The sequence below is a fragment of the Dipteris shenzhenensis genome, chromosome 1 (assembly GCF_047967505.1).
Source record: "Dipteris shenzhenensis isolate YYH24624 ecotype China chromosome 1, Dip_SZ_1.0, whole genome shotgun sequence".
In the NCBI taxonomy this organism is placed as follows: domain Eukaryota; kingdom Viridiplantae; phylum Streptophyta; class Polypodiopsida; order Gleicheniales; family Dipteridaceae; genus Dipteris; species Dipteris shenzhenensis.
Genome location: NC_141596.1, coordinates 67,861,801 through 67,877,697, shown reverse-complemented (window position 1 = coordinate 67,877,697; position 15,897 = coordinate 67,861,801). Strand labels below are relative to the sequence as shown.

The window sequence follows — 15,897 nt, the reverse complement described above, 5'->3', positions numbered from 1 at the left end:
TATATGAGAAAGTAGCTGAATTAGCGCAACCACCTGTAGATGGCTCATGCTCTGAAGGAAAAGTCATCATAAGCAGTGACATAGGAGTCAAGCAAGGCTGCCCCCTCTCACCAACTCTTTTTGGTCTGTTCATCGATGAATTGGAAGAGTGGATGAGAACACACAGCGGCGAAGGTGTCTAGATTGTAGGCTATGCCCTCTTATTGCTTATTTACGCAGATGATGTCGCAAAAAGCAAGAAAGAGATGCAAACACATTTGGATACACTGGGAAAATTCTGCAAACACTCTGGAATGCAAGTCAACATATCCAAGACAAAAGTGATGGTGATTGGGACTCGGAATAAACAGGTTGATTTCACTTTAGAGGGAGAGCCTCTGGACAGTGTCACTACATACAAATATTTGGGGCTGGGATTTGCAGACACTTAAAGTGGAATGCACGTGTGGAAAGAAGAATCCTAGGAGGTTTGAAAGCTTTATATAGCTTCCAAAACAAGTGCAGAAAGGCACACTCGTGGAACTGGGAAATGAGAAAGTTTTTGTATACCATGCTCCTACAAACAGTGGTCCTTTACGGGTGTCCAGCCTGGGCACCTGGGCTCTCCAGGGCCTGAGACTTTGCATAAACGATTTCTCATAGGGGAGTTAGGGGTGAAGGCACAAACACCGTACCCCATCTTGTTGGCTGAGACAGGTATGATACCTCTCGAAGGAGAGGCATTGTGCCAATTCATGGCATACCTCAACAAAGTTGGAAAGATGGACACCAATAGGATACCACACAAAACAATGGAAGCTACGCGAATCACTGGATGGCACAAAGAGGGGCTGAAATGGATGAAATTATGGGGTATAACCGCTGCTGACATCCCCGAAGATGCATGTGAAATCAGGGAGTTAGTGACGTAGAGAATGCTACAGAAGCTATGACAAGAACCGAGAGCAAAAATGCAGTTTCATAAGCAGGAAATCAATCCGATGGACAGCTATGGAATGCAGAAATACCTCGGGGAAGACATATCAATATTTAAAAGACATTTAATCTGTAAAATCAGAACCAGCTCACATAATCTCGAGGTGGAGAGGGGAAGATGGGCAAGACCCAGGGTACCAAGAGAGGAAAGAGTATGTAAAATCTGCCCCGCAGGAGAAGTAGAAAATGAGCAGCATGTACTCCTAACATGTCCAGCATATGAGCAAATCAGAGAATGTTATGGGGGCAATAGAACCTACTGGAGTGGCCAGCCAAAGAGCTAGGCAACTACATAAAGGAAATTTTAGAATATCGCAACAAAGAACTTGGTCTAGCACACATGCTAGCACAACAAGTATTCACTGCATAGCACATTTATGCTATTTTCTTTCAATGCATGTAAACAATCACTACTTGTTGATAGTGATCACTGTCCCATAGATCCTAAAGGGTCTCACGAGGACGTTAATACAATCATATCATATCATCTCTCTCTACCTTGAGAGTCCTCATGGATGAGTGCAGATTGAGAGGACGCACTTTATTTTGTTGCTTTGTGGATTTCAAGAAAGCATTTGACACAGTTCCAAGAGGAGGACTATGGAAGAGAATGCAAGCAATAGGAGTCCCATTGGCCTTGAGAGTAGGCATCTCTCGTATCTATGAAAAGGTATTATGCCGACTCAATCAAGCACAGGGTATGTCCAATGTATTTGAGAGTAATATGGGAGTGAAGCAAGGCTGCCCTCTATCACCTACCTTGTTTGGAATATGCATTGATCAACTGGAAGAACTCATCAATGAATTTGCAACAGAGGAAGGGTTGCAAGGACCGCAATTGGGACTATGGACAGTGCTATTGTTGCTATACGCAGATGATGTAGTTCTTTTTGCATACAATTCGGACTCTATGCACAAACTTTTACAAGTGCTCAAGACATTCCGTAGGGAAAGTGGGCTGCAAGTAAATGTCAGAAAAACAAAGATGATGGCAGTCTATACCAATCAGCCAGAGCATCCCCCTGAGATCACCTTTGATGGACAAATTATTGAGTATGTCAGCACCTTCAAATACTTCGGGGTTGATATCCCGGCAGATCACAGATGGTGGCAATGTATACACACAAGGATGGACACTGGCTGGGGGAAGTACTACCAGTTTGAGAATGACTACAGGCACACTGACACCAGGAACTGGAAAATTCAAAATGTATTGTTTGATGCATATGTAGTATGACAGTGTTATATGGAGTGGAAGTATGGGAAGGCAATATTTCAGCCTCTACATGGAATGATATTGAGAAAATGCAAAAGGCTTTCTTACGGTGACACCTTGGTGTCAAACCCACTACTCCATACTCAATACTTCTGTTGGAAATGGGAAGGAGGCCGATTGAATTTCATGCACTAATCAGGGTTATGCAATACCTAATAGAGGTGCAGCAAATGCAACCTAATAGGTTGCCTCATAAAGCATGGAATGCCAGCACAAAGCTTCAAAAGAACCACAAAAGTAAGATCATCTGTACAGGATGTACAGCCAACATAAGAAAATGGTTTAGCAGATGGAAAGTGGAAGCATATTTGACCATGCCGCCTGAAAAGGTCACCATGCAAGAGTTTCAACTGTCTTTACTGAGCACTTTGCAAACTCACTGGCTGACAAGTGAAAAGAAGGTAAAGCTGGAATATTACCAAGACAACATAAATCCCACATGTTGGTCTACATACATGTCCATAGAGACTCATGCTTAGCCTTATATTAGCACACCTATCCCCCTTCTATATCGCAGAAACATAGCCAGGTTTCGTACCAGATCTCATACATTTGCAATTGAGAAGGGAGCTTGGATGCATCAGCCTAGACATGCTAGAGTCTGTACCCTTTGTGACATGCAGACAATTGAGACAGAGGCACATGTGGCTCTACAGTGCCACCAATATAAGTGCCACCAATATGCACATATCAGGGAGGACTACCAGTACTGGAGGACTCCACTCAGCTGAGATCAAATCTCTCTACTGCCTCTCCGACAGCATTGGGATCTTTTGTCACTCGTCTTTTTACCTGGCGGCAGGAACTCATAGACTCCTGACCCCTCTCCTTGAGGAGACTCTATTTTACATTGTATTGAGACGGGTCATTTTTGGCCCCCCGAGGACATTAATAGACTCTACTTCTACTTCTACTTCTCTCTCTCTCTCTCTCTCTCTCTCTCTCTCTCTCTCTCATATGACTCATGCAGCCAGAGCACGACACACACGAGGGCAGCCCGATTGGAGAGGCAGTGCTTTCACGCACATTTCCAGGATCTACCGACGAAGGGCTCGCCTTTCGACACGCTAGTGAGGCCGACAGCTATGTATGCAGCGCCCTTCTGGGGATGTGATCTTTCAGTAGTTATAGTGGAAGAGATTTGAGAGGCTACACATCATTATGGGGTCTAGGATGATTCGCAGCAAGCCCTGGGTCTCTCACTAGATCATACAGGCAGAGTTCATCATGACCCCTCTCCAGATTAATGCCATTTTTTAGAGAGTGACATTCCTCCATAGAGTTTTCGCCCTACCCTCTAGGAGACTACCGAGACTAGCACTAGTGTCGTCTAGACCCTTGGCAGAGAGCGGCATTGATACAACATGGTATGCACATGTCTCCACATGGTTGGGTAGCCACGGGATCCAAATGGATAGACTTCCTCCCTTTCAGTATAGCATGGATGCACCACCCGAGCTGATCCCACAAGATGAAATCAACCGTACCATTCCGTTGGACCCCCTCCAGTGATACACGTCCCTGACTTGGGGGGAGATCAGGAGCTCCCTACTAAGACTCAGTCCTACCATGACCACTTCTTGAGGATATCGGAGTATGGTCTCATCGTCAGCAGACCCCAGTAACTTGAGGATAGGAGAGTCTCGCATGCAATGAGGATTGCCATAGGACATTTGCGAGTATCAGCTGGGGATTGAGATAAGGAGAGCGGCAGACATACCCAGAGAGCAGCAGATCTGCAGACTGTGCACGATGGGAGTGGTCGAGACAGAGGAACATCTTCTTTGCCCTATCTACTATGAGATTCGGGGACATTACAACTGCCTCTTCCAGATAGGCATGGCTTTGGCCCACTTACACGGCTGATCCACTTTTCTGACCAGGTCTCTGTTGGACTCTACTTGATGGAGATGCGACGACACAGAGATACATAAAGCAATCGAGGAGACCATGCCCTCTGCCACCCCGACAGACATAGATACGAGAGCTCTTCGTATCTCACCAGAGAGCCACCACGGCACCTGGATACATGGAACCTGGGCATGTACTCCGAGCATTACCCTTGAGTACCTGATGCTATTTTCTGCTTTTGTTGTTACTAGACTAGCACTTCAGCACTTGGCAAGGACCTTGGTGAGCCCTTTGCTTCAGCCCGTAGTGGCTTGTATGAGTTATCCTTTGGTTTTGTTCTTTATCTCATAGGTTCTTTGTCGCATAGGCCCGCGAGGCCTCCTGCAGACGTTAATCTCTCTCTCTCTCTCTCTCTCTCTCTCTCTCTCTCACACACACACACACACTTTTTTTTTAGTAAAATCCAGTGCATTGTATTTATATTCTCATAACTTTACAAAATGGGAAGTCTCCAAAATGGAGAGTATCCCAAAGATCAGAAGCATAAAAAGAAAAGCTCTATGCAAGAAGCATGTGTATCACCCTCATGGCAGGCATCATATAAAGATTGCCGCAATGAGGCTCTGAAAGACTCATATGACTTGTGAATCTGGCGGCCCAAGTATGCCAAATTATGCTCATCCCAGATTGTCCAAAGAGCCCAATATCTCACCCATGAGAGAAATAGTGAGTATTGAGATAAAGACCTCCTAAATCTGCCAAATAACCAAAAAAGTTTCCCAAATCTGTGACTCGGAAAACGGAGGCGAAGATCTGAAATTTTCCCAAGGAGGTTCCGAGAAGACGGGCAGTGCCTTCATCCTCATCAGTATGCGTTTGTGCCACGAAGACAAATCCATGACAATATCTCCAATGCATTGATTGCAATTGAATACGCTAAGTACTCGAATCAAGATGTGCTCATATTGCAGGTAGATATCACTAAGGCATTTGACACTGTTCAATGGGATTTTATCTCTCAAACCATGATAAAGTTGGGCTTTGGTCCCAAGATAGCAAATGCAATTTATTGGCTTTATTCTGGCTCTACCTCTCAGTGCATTCTCGGGAGTCATCTATCTCGGTCATGGACATTGGGTAGATCAGTCAGACAGGGCTGCCCCCTTAGTGCTCTCTTCTATGCCATTGCGACCCATCCCCTCTTGATGTATCTTGATCATCTTACAAACACAGGACAGATGACTGGTCTTAAAATCCCTGGGGCTGCATCTTTTTTGGCACAGGCATATGCTGATGATTCCTTCTTTATGCCACAGAACTCTCCCCGGGAAGTCCGCATGCTTATGACCACATTATCATTGTATGGATTAGCAGCGGGATTGCATGTCAACTTTGACAAATCCCAATTGCTTCCCCTGAAACAATGTGACTGGCATTCTATTCTCTGGCCAGGTCAGGTAGTGCATTCTACAGATGTAGTCAGGCATTTGGGATATCCTATAGGATGGCATATCACTAGGAAGCAGCAGCTAAAATGGATCTTCCAAAGACTTCAACATAAATTGGAATATTGGAAATTTTCTACTTGGCCACTTCATGTCAGGCTCAGAATAGTACAGTCTATTGTAATGTCTTATGTTCAGTTCTTTCTGGCTTTGCTCTAGGGATATTTCAGCCTTTATGTCTCAAGCTATGGAGCTGTTATGGAGGACAAAAACTGCTGTGAAAGCATTGAGACTGCTGAAGATGGAAATGGTGTGCTCTCCTAGGATGCATGGAGGTCTTAATGTTCTCAATATCAGATATCATGTACTTGCAAGGAAGGCGCCTATGCTCCACACTTTTTTCCGTCAACAACAGCCATGGACTTGTATGATAGCATCCATGTGTGTCAACATGAGGACATCTGCTTATGGCCATTGGACTACTGATCATTGGGAGGTTGTCATTGGGAGATTTGTAGGGAAGATTCCTGGCTGCCCTTTCTCTACTGCTCTGATACTGGACTGGAAACAAGTACTTTCTAAGGTCAAATGGGCTCCTGATAATCGCTCGGGGACAAACTCAATGAAAAGAAAGTATTCATTGGAGTGCCATCTTTGACATTCCACTTGCTTTACAGGAACCTGTTCGGGCATATAATCTCATGAAATTGGGAATTAGATACATCAATGATGTGGTAGATGATCAGGGCTATGTCTTATCTTTTCCTCAGGCCACTGCCTCTTATGCATTGGGAATGCATCATAGGTTGATATGGAAGAAAATTGCTGATCTCTTGCATCCTTTTCTACCTATTCCTCCTGTGGCTGACACAGATAGGCTTATGGATTGGCAATTGCACCCCTCTGCTACATGCTCTCATCCTATTCCTCTGCCTGTTTTGACCTCCATCAAAGCCTACAAGCTTCTTCAACCTGCCCCATGGATACATCAATATGCTAATACTCTGTGGCATATCAGGCAGCCCCTTTCTTGGTGGTGGAAGAATCTTTGAATATTATGGAGGTGTAAAATGCCTTTAAAACAAAGACTTTTTCTTTGGAGATGCATGACCGGCACATTGTCAGTGGGAATCACACTTGCCAAACGTCACATTGCACCATCCACATGCTTACGGTGTCAAGCTCCATCAGAGACTGTCCCTCATTTGCTTTCACACACACACACACACACACACACACATGACTAGGTGATGATTATGGCTTGCACTGAAGGAAAGGCTCATCGGAAAGTAGCCCAAATTCTCTACATCCAAGCAAAGACTTCTTGTTTAGAACATATCCTCTACCCCAAACTAATACTTCTTAGGTAGCACCACAGCTAGCAATCATAAAAACCGTTAAACCTAAACATGGACATAAACTTCACCAGGGTCAGATCTGCATGTCCACCGGGACAGAACTATAACTACATGACTGCAGGACATAGCTATCAAGGCCATCCATGCCTTCAGTAAAAGGCAGCTATGCCTCAAAAGAAGCCGAACAGGCCTCTGAAGCAGAATTTGCTCACACCCAGCGATGGGTGCTTAATGCTGAAAACAAGACTGTCAGTGACCTGCCCTGATGGCTGGTGACACCCTTGTTGGGGTAAAGGCACATTGCCAACCCTTGTTTAAAAGATAGGGTAAACCTAATCCTAATAAAACATAAGTGAGTTTTGTGGTGTGGCTCACTCTCACTTCACACCCGCACTAGAGTCTCACTCTCTTACTCTTACTCTCTTGCTCTCTTCCACTGGCTCTCCTCCTCTCAACTGGTATCAGAGCCTCTCCCTAGCCACACCTCCTCTCCCTAGCCTCATCTGCCTACCAAATCCGTTCCGTACGGACCGATCCGTACGGCCGTACGTCGTCCGTACGACCGTACGGACAGATCTAGACAGGTCGACGGTACAGCGACGGCGTTTTTCCTTTTCGCAGGCTGCTAGGGCGGCGCATTTCGCAGCTAGGGCGGCGCATTTCGTGGGCAGCTCCAGGGCGGCAGCGCAGGCGGCGCATTTCGCAGCTTCAGAGCGGAGCTGCATCAGGCAGCTGCACAGTAGCTGCTAGAGCTGTACAGCAGCTGGTTTTTTCGGGCGTCGCGCTACTCCAAGGGCGACGCTGCGCAGTTGCTTCGAGGCAGTCGTACGGACTGTCCGTACAGTCGTATGGACTGCCGTACAACTGTACAGACGCCTCATCTGCAGGGACAGAAGTACAGCAAGTTTTTTTTTGCTGCAAAAACTCGACTCTTTTTTTGGGGGAAGCGTGCACCGATAGTACACAGGTACTCTGCAGGGACAGAAGTACAGCAGATTTTCTGATTGGAAGAGGAATATTCCTGAAGCATTCTAGCAGTATACTGTGCATTTGTTGAGATACATCAGGTACTCTCGTGTCACTCACGCTTGAGGTGACTTGTGCCACAGTGGTGGTGTTTGTGCAGTTACTTGTCATTCAGGAAGGTCAGATGCTTGTTTTGCAGAAGCTTCTATGCATTTACTGAGTGCAATTCTCAGTTTTGGGTGACCATTTCAAAGGGCTTTTGCCTCGATGTGTTTGCAGTATATGCCTTGAGGCAGTGTGTAGCCAGGGAGCACACATTTGCTTTATTTCCGCAGTGCATTTGGTGACATTTGTTGCAGGTCACATTCTTTGTACACACTTTGAAAATCTCAGTTGAGCCACGCTTGGTCAGGGCGCATCGAGTTTACTCGGTCCCTAACTGCCCATCGTTGACAGTGCTCAAAAGATTTTCTTCTTGGTGTCTGTACTTTGTGATTTGTGTTGTTACTGAGTACACAAGGACAGTCTATGCATTGCACATTGTCAGGTACAAGTGTCAGAGAGATTTCATATTGCATGCTACCTCAGTGTTGAGGTGTTCTCCACTTGATTCAGGTGTCAGATCAAGGGGGCTTTTGCCCAGACTTTGTTTGATAGCACTTGGGTTACCGACAAAGATCTTCAGATGAATTTTCTCCCCTTGGTATAAGGGTGATTGCTTGGGATTTATCCCATTTACTGTTGCAGGTTTTGTGACAGGCTGAAGGATCATTTACTGTTTTTTTTTGGGGTGTTAGTCAAGTGGTTTCTGCAATTTAACTCAGTGCAAGACCTCATCTGAGGTGGGAGAAGTGATCAGTACAGTCAGTACAGCAGTGTTTGCAGCAGTGTTGGTGGTTTTTTGTCAGATGATTGTGCACTGTTAAGCACTTGTTGAGCAGCAGCAGCAGTCTGAAATTACTGTTTTTTATGCCTCTTTGAGTCAGAACAGTTTGTCAGAAAGTACAGTATTTGCAGGGTCATTTACTGTTTTGCTGCAGATTTTACTGACAGTAAAAAACAGCACCATTGAAAGTGCTTCTGGCTCTAGAATAGAGCAGGTTTTTTCTGAGAAATCAGAACTTTTATTTAGCCTTTTTTACTTCCAGGGAATCAGGTACTTTCCTCATCTGATATGGCATCAGGGGGAGGTGATTCTTCAATTCTGAACATAAAGAAACTGGAAGGAGCACACAACTATGCATTATGGGCAGAACAGTGCTTGAATGTACTTCTGTTAAAGAAGATTGCTAAGCCCATAAGGGTGAAGGGTGTCAAGCCATCTGATATGGCAGCTGATGACTGGGAAGAGCTTGATTTGTCCGCGAGGGCAGCTATCATGCTCACTATTTTAGACACTCTTGTGTTCAATGTACAGGCTGAAAAGACCTCTTATGGTCTATGGCAAAGACCAGAAGAATCGTATGCCCAAAAGAGCTCAGCCAGTAAGGTTTATTGGCTGAAGAAGCTGGTCGATCTTCGCATGAAGGAAGGTACAGCTATGACCTCACACTTGAGTGAGTTCAATGCTATCTTTACACAGCTGATTGCACAGGGGTTGAACCTTGATGAGGAGTTCAAGGCTACTTTCTTGCTGTGTACCCTCCCTGAGAGTTGGGACACTTTCAAGACCACCCTGTCAAACTCAAATGCCACTCTTATTTATGCTGATGTAGAGAGCTCTCTCCTTATGGAGGAGATGAGCAGGAAGAATAATGCGGGCAGCAAGTCTTCAAATGCTTTGCAGGTACAGGACAGAGGCAGGACTCAGCAGAAGGGGAGATCTGCTAGTAAGTCCAAATCCCGCAGTCAGTCTCGTGGCAAAAAGGACATTGAATGCTTTTATTGTGGCAAGAAGGGACATGTGAAGTCGAAGTGCTTCAAGTTCATACGGGATCAGAAAGCCAAGAAGGCTGAAACAAAGGATGCAGGAAATGCAAGCAAAGGCAAAGGCAAGGCCAAGGCAGATGACTTGGATGCAGTGAATGTTGCAGCAGAGGACAGTGACAGTGACATACATGATGTTTTATGCTCTTCTGCTGTAATAGCACATGCTTTGGTTATTGATGGCCATGACATGCACACCTGGCTCTTGGATTCAGGTGCTTCTTTTCATGTTACTCCTCATAGGGAGTGGTTTACTTCCTACACAGGTACTCATGGAGTTGTTCATCTTGGGAACAACTATGCATGTCAGATTGCAGGGATTGGCAGTATACAGATAGTATTTCCTGATGGACAGTCATTTATGCTTGATGGTGTTCGCCATGTGCCGCAAATCAAGAAAAATCTGATTAGCACTGGCTTATTGGATGACAGTGGTTACCACACCACATTTGGGGATTCCAAATGGGTGATTACTGATGGCCAGACTGTAGTGGCTGAGGGTTTTAAAAGTGATACCTTGTACCCTCTTTATGTTTCCAGTGTGGGTAATCATGTTGTTGCCATAACCGAGCTGCCAAAGGTTTCATTGTGGCATAGCCGGTTGGCACACATGTCTGTTAAAGGAATGCAAGAACTGTCACGTTTGGGTTATCTGCCGCCTCTCTCTTTTTCAGATTTGCCTACTTGTGATCATTGTATTTTTGGCAAGCATTCTGTGACTCCTCATAAGAGGAGACCTCCCCAGAATAGAGCACCACTTGATCTAGTGCACACTGATTTGTGTGAGATGCCACAGTTATCACTAGGGGGTGCAAAATATTTTATTACTTTCATTGATGATGCCACACGTAAGGTGTGGGTCTATTTCTTGAAGCATAAGGGAGATGCCTTAGATGCTTTCAAGAAGTTTGTCGCTCAGGTTGAGAATCGGACAGGTCGTAGGCTGAAATGCCTCAGATCCGATAATGGGGGTGAGTATGTATCACATGCTTTTGTGCAGTTTTGCCAAGCTAAGGGCATCAAACAGGAACTCACAGCCCCTCATAATGCATCTCAAAATGGTGCAAGTGAGCGGATGAATCGAACTGTTCAAGAAAAGGTTCGATGTATGTTGTCTTATGCTGCATTACCCCATGGCTTTTGGGCAGAAGCCGTGCAAACAGCAGTTCACATTATTAACAGGTCACCAAATAAGGCTTTGGAGTTGAAAGTGCCAGAGGAGGTGTGGTCTGGCAAGCCACCCTTATATAAGCACTTACGTGTATTTGGCTGCGAGTGCTTTGCTCATGTACGCAAAGATCTACGCACCAAACTGGATCCAAAGTCTATCAGATGCATCTTTATGGGTTATGGTGACGAAGGTGAAATGGGGTACAGGTTATGGGATCCCGTTAAACGGAAGATTATACGCAGCAATGATGTCATCTTTAAAGAAGATAGTGTACACAAGGAACCCGTGCAACCTGTGGAATACAGGAGGGTTATTTATGATGATGTTGGACAGCAAAGAATGCCCATTCATATGCAACAGCAGCCTGCTGCAGATCACCCTGTTCAAGAGGGTATACAGGCTGAAAATCAGCCAGATAATTTTGCCAGTGATGCACCACTGGATGTGCAAACAGATGGGGCTGTAGCACAGCCAGATATGGTGGTACAGCCACCCGTCATGCATGAAGAACAGGCTGGACAGCAGCCTAATCCGGAACATTTTGTTAGGAGGAGCACCCGTGCACAACGGCCTCCTGCCAGGTTTGTTCCAGGAGCCAATAATGTGGCTGATTTTATCATGCTGACAGATTGTGGTGAGCCTTCCAGCTTCAAGGAAGCTATGGGAAGAGCAGAGAAAAAGAAGTGGGAGAAAGCCATGCAGTCAGAAATGGACTCCCTACTTCAGAATGATACATGGGACTTGGTGCAGCTACCTACGGGCAGAAAGGTTTTGCCATGCAAGTGGGTTTACAAAGTCAAAGTGGATTCAAATGCTTTACCTCGGTATAAGGCCAGATTGGTTGCCAAGGGATTTAAGCAGGAGAAGGGCATTGACTTTGATGAGATTTTTTCCCCGGTAGTCAAGATGACTACTTTGAGAGCAGTGTTAGCTCTTGTTGCTCATGAGGACATGGATTTATGTCAGATGGATGTGAAGACTGCTTTTCTTCACGAAGATCTACATGATGAGATCTATATGAGTCAGCCAGAGGGATATGCTGTTAAAGGGAAAGAACAGCTTGTGTGTAAGCTCAAGAGGAGCTTGTATGGACTCAAGCAGGCGCCAAGGGAACGGTACAAGAAGTTTGATGCCTTCATGCAGTCCCAAGGGTATCATAGGTGTGAGACCGATCATTGCTTGTACACCAAACGGGCAAAGGATGGCAGTTTGATGCTACTCATTCTATATGTGGATGACATGCTTATTGCCAGTAAATCTCAGCATGAGATTAGTGCTTTGAAGAAACAACTGCATAAGTCTTTTGACATGAAAGACTTGGGTGATGCAAATCATATTCTTGGCATGCGTATTACTCGTGACAGGTCCAAGGGACTTTTGTTTCTGTCACAGAAAGAGTATATTGACAAAGTACTGCAGAGGTTTAAAATGGAGGGGGGGAAGTCCATTAGTACCCCGTTGCCTCCACATTTAAAACTCAGCAGTAAGGACAGCCCCAGATCAGATGATGATAAGGCTGAAATGGCCAAGGTTCCTTATGCATCTGCAGTTGGATCTTTGATGTATGCCATGGTTGCCACTCGTCCGGATATTGCTTTTGCGGTGGGAGTCATCAGCAGGTATATGGCAAATCCAGGCAAGCGGCATTGGGAAGCAGTGAAAGGTGTCTTGAGGTATCTCAAGGGTACCAAAGACTTGTGCATATGCTATGGTAGGCAGGATGCATTGGTGCATGGTTTTACAGATTCAGACTATGCAGGGAATGCGGATAACCGGAAGTCTACTACCGGTTATATTTTCACATTTGCAGGAGGTGCTATATCATGGGTGTCTCGGTTGCAGAAATGCGTTGCACTGTCAACCACAGAAGCTGAATATGTTGCTGCCACTGAGGCTTGCAAGGAAGCAATATGGCTTACTCGGCTGGTGGGAGATTTGGGCATTACAGGAGATATGCCAGTTTTGCATTGTGATAGTCAGAGTGCTATCATGTTGGCAAAGAATCCAGTCTTTCATCAAAAGACCAAGCACATAGAAGTAAAATATCATTTCATCAGAGAGGTACTGGAAGACAAGCGACTTGAGCTTGTGAAAGTACATACTGATGATAATCCTGCAGATTTGCTCACTAAGAGCTTGCCTACAGAGCGGTTTGCACATTGTCGCCACATCATGGGATTAGGATGAGACCATTCTTATTTTATGGTCTTGTATACAGTAACTGTATATGTATATTGCTGTAATTTTTATTCTTTTCTCCCCTTTAGGCACATTGGCCTTTAGGTGGGAGGTTGTTGGGGTAAAGGCACATTGCCAACCCTTGTTTAAAAGATAGGGTAAACCTAATCCTAATAAAACATAAGTGAGTTTTGTGGTGTGGCTCACTCTCACTTCACACCCGCACTAGAGTGTCACTCTCTTACTCTTACTCTCTTGCTCTCTTCCACTGGCTCTCCTCCTCTCAACCCTCAAACACCTACACAATGTATTGGTCATAGTATTAAAGCTCATCAATTTTTATAATTCCATCATTTTAGTTCCATTGGGGTCTGCCTTCTCTTACCAGGACAATCAAAGAAGCAGAACAATAGGAAACAGGATCGCGAGGGGCTCAAGGGCAGGTTAAAAAAGAACAGAAAATATGGCCAGTCAAAGCCCCAAATTTTGCAGTATAAAAGAAAGACCAGCCGCCTAAGAACTTACAACAGGATAGCAAAGCCCCAATCATGCAGGACAATCAACTCTCTGGCATGCTACAATTTATAAACAGGATGTCAAAAGATGAGGCATTTAATGCATCTTTATTGTAGTAGAACATAGACACCATTTGCTAAGATAGGATCCACTCACCGAGTGCATTCACAACAGAGCTGCAACACAAATTACAAGCTAATAAATCTGTACATGGGGGACCTGTCACCATTGAAGTGGAACAACATGCAAGCTAATAAAACTGTACATGGGGACCTGACACAATTGAAGTGGGACAATGCAAGACATGAATTCAAAAGCCCGGAAGCTTAAGATACAGTGCAGAAAATGTGGAAGTCGTTGCCGATAGAAGCAACACAAAGGGATCATGTATCAATCCACAAATTCAATGAAATATAATCACAAGAGCAGAACCAAGCACAGGGGGAAATCCAACTGGATAGACCTGTTGAAGAGGGTATGAAAATGAGTATAGGCACTATCTCCAACACCATCAAGCAGAATACCGAATGATCCTTAGGGGATCCCACAGCAAGCTCCCTTCTTGAAATAGCCACCCCTTAGGACTAGAAATCTCGAGCCTACTGGATTTGTTATGTCTTCTAAACACAAAAGCTAGTGGAAAGTTTGATATGATTGAAGACATACAGGCTACATTGGGAAAGAGGGCTACACTCAAGGGTAGATAGATGTAAATGGAAGAAGATAAAACTTAAATGAAGTTGGAACATAAAAAGGAATACAAGATGTGTGAGGTCAAGCAAGCTGGAGTGTATTGAAATGGGATTCAAGGCAAACAACAATCCAAAGTCTATAAGATGAAATCCACTCCTTTCTCCTTTGCAGTGTAAGCTACATATATCTATATATATATATATATATTTATTTATTTATTTATTTATTTATTTATTATAAACACACATAGACACACACACACACACACACACATATATATATCACATGTATGGTGATAGGTCGTTGCTCTCCACAAGCCTCTCTCTATTGCGGGACTTTGCAGCCATTCTTACATGGGAGAGATTCTGTTGTCAGAGGGCCACACAGAGAGGCAGCCAGTGTCATCAAGGACTCTACCTACCCGAGATAAGCACATGGACCAAGTTTTGGACATCCATGGTAGATACAAGGCTTATATCATACCTTTTCCAAAACTGAGGCTGCATCCAACTTTCTTATGGCTAATAATATGCACAAATGGCCATGATCAGAAAGCTATACATGGGGGAAGGGGATTGGCAGGTATGTGGCTAACAATCTCAACGGGTCTCCTTCACTAATTCCAACCCTCAATAACCTCCCACCGGCTCATTCCCATCTGCCTGTCCTCAGCTTCGCCCTGTCCTCCACCTCCTCCTCAATCCTCCTTTCCTGCCTGTCCAGGATGTCCCTGCCACACAGCTCCTCTTTCCTGACCAACTCCTCCTTTTTCCCCATGCTTCTTCTCTCATTCCCCACTTTGGCAGCTCGCAACTATTTAGCCCGCCTCTGCTCTTCTTCAGCCTCCCACATTCCAGCTCTGCCATGGTGCCACCTAGGCAACTCTTGGCGCATTTTGAAGGGGGAGGAGGGTTAGGGGGGGGGGGGGGGGGGGGGGGGGGGCAGCCCACTCTAAGGGATTTCGGGCCCCCTAGATCTGAAGAAGGGGGATGATGTGACCATCAGCCTCAACGAGTGGACCCCAGTCCTTCCTTGTTGCCCTCTTTAAGCAAGAGAAAGGAAAAGACCTTCCCTCTCCACAAGCATCCCCTTTAGCCTCATCCTAGTTCCACCCTATGTAGACTAGGTCCAATCCCCTACGATAACTCAAGCACCTAAGTTTGGACTACAGTAGAGGGGAAAAAAAATGTTACGCTGCAAAGGATGCCAGGAGAAGTGCATGTTAGACACAGGAAGTTAGAGACCAGCTAGCTACCACCAAGTCCACAACAGCTGCACCAAAATGTTATAGCAAACTAGGAGTGAGAGGCACATGCTCCCACAAAAAAAAGTGTCTTCTCTAGGTTGTCAGGAGGATCCTTGGCCTCCGGAGGCTTCATCACACGAGACACTTTTTATTCCTTTGGAGCCTATGAGTGTAGTGTGGATACAGCACAACAGTTAGTAGAGCCACCCCGCATGCACTGCCTCCTCTTCTCGATCCCCCTATGATTCCCCTTCCGCAGTCCACCTTTCAGTTCCCCATCCTTCCCACCACATCCT

At 45.2% G+C, this 15,897-nt stretch overlaps 1 protein-coding gene across 2 annotated transcripts in view; it reads right to left on the bottom strand.

Annotated features, from left to right (window-relative positions):
• The window catches only part of LOC147906266 (syntaxin-32-like), a 104,989-nt gene that overhangs the window by 1,204 nt on the left and 87,888 nt on the right, over positions 1–15,897 (bottom strand). The window lies entirely within an intron of this gene.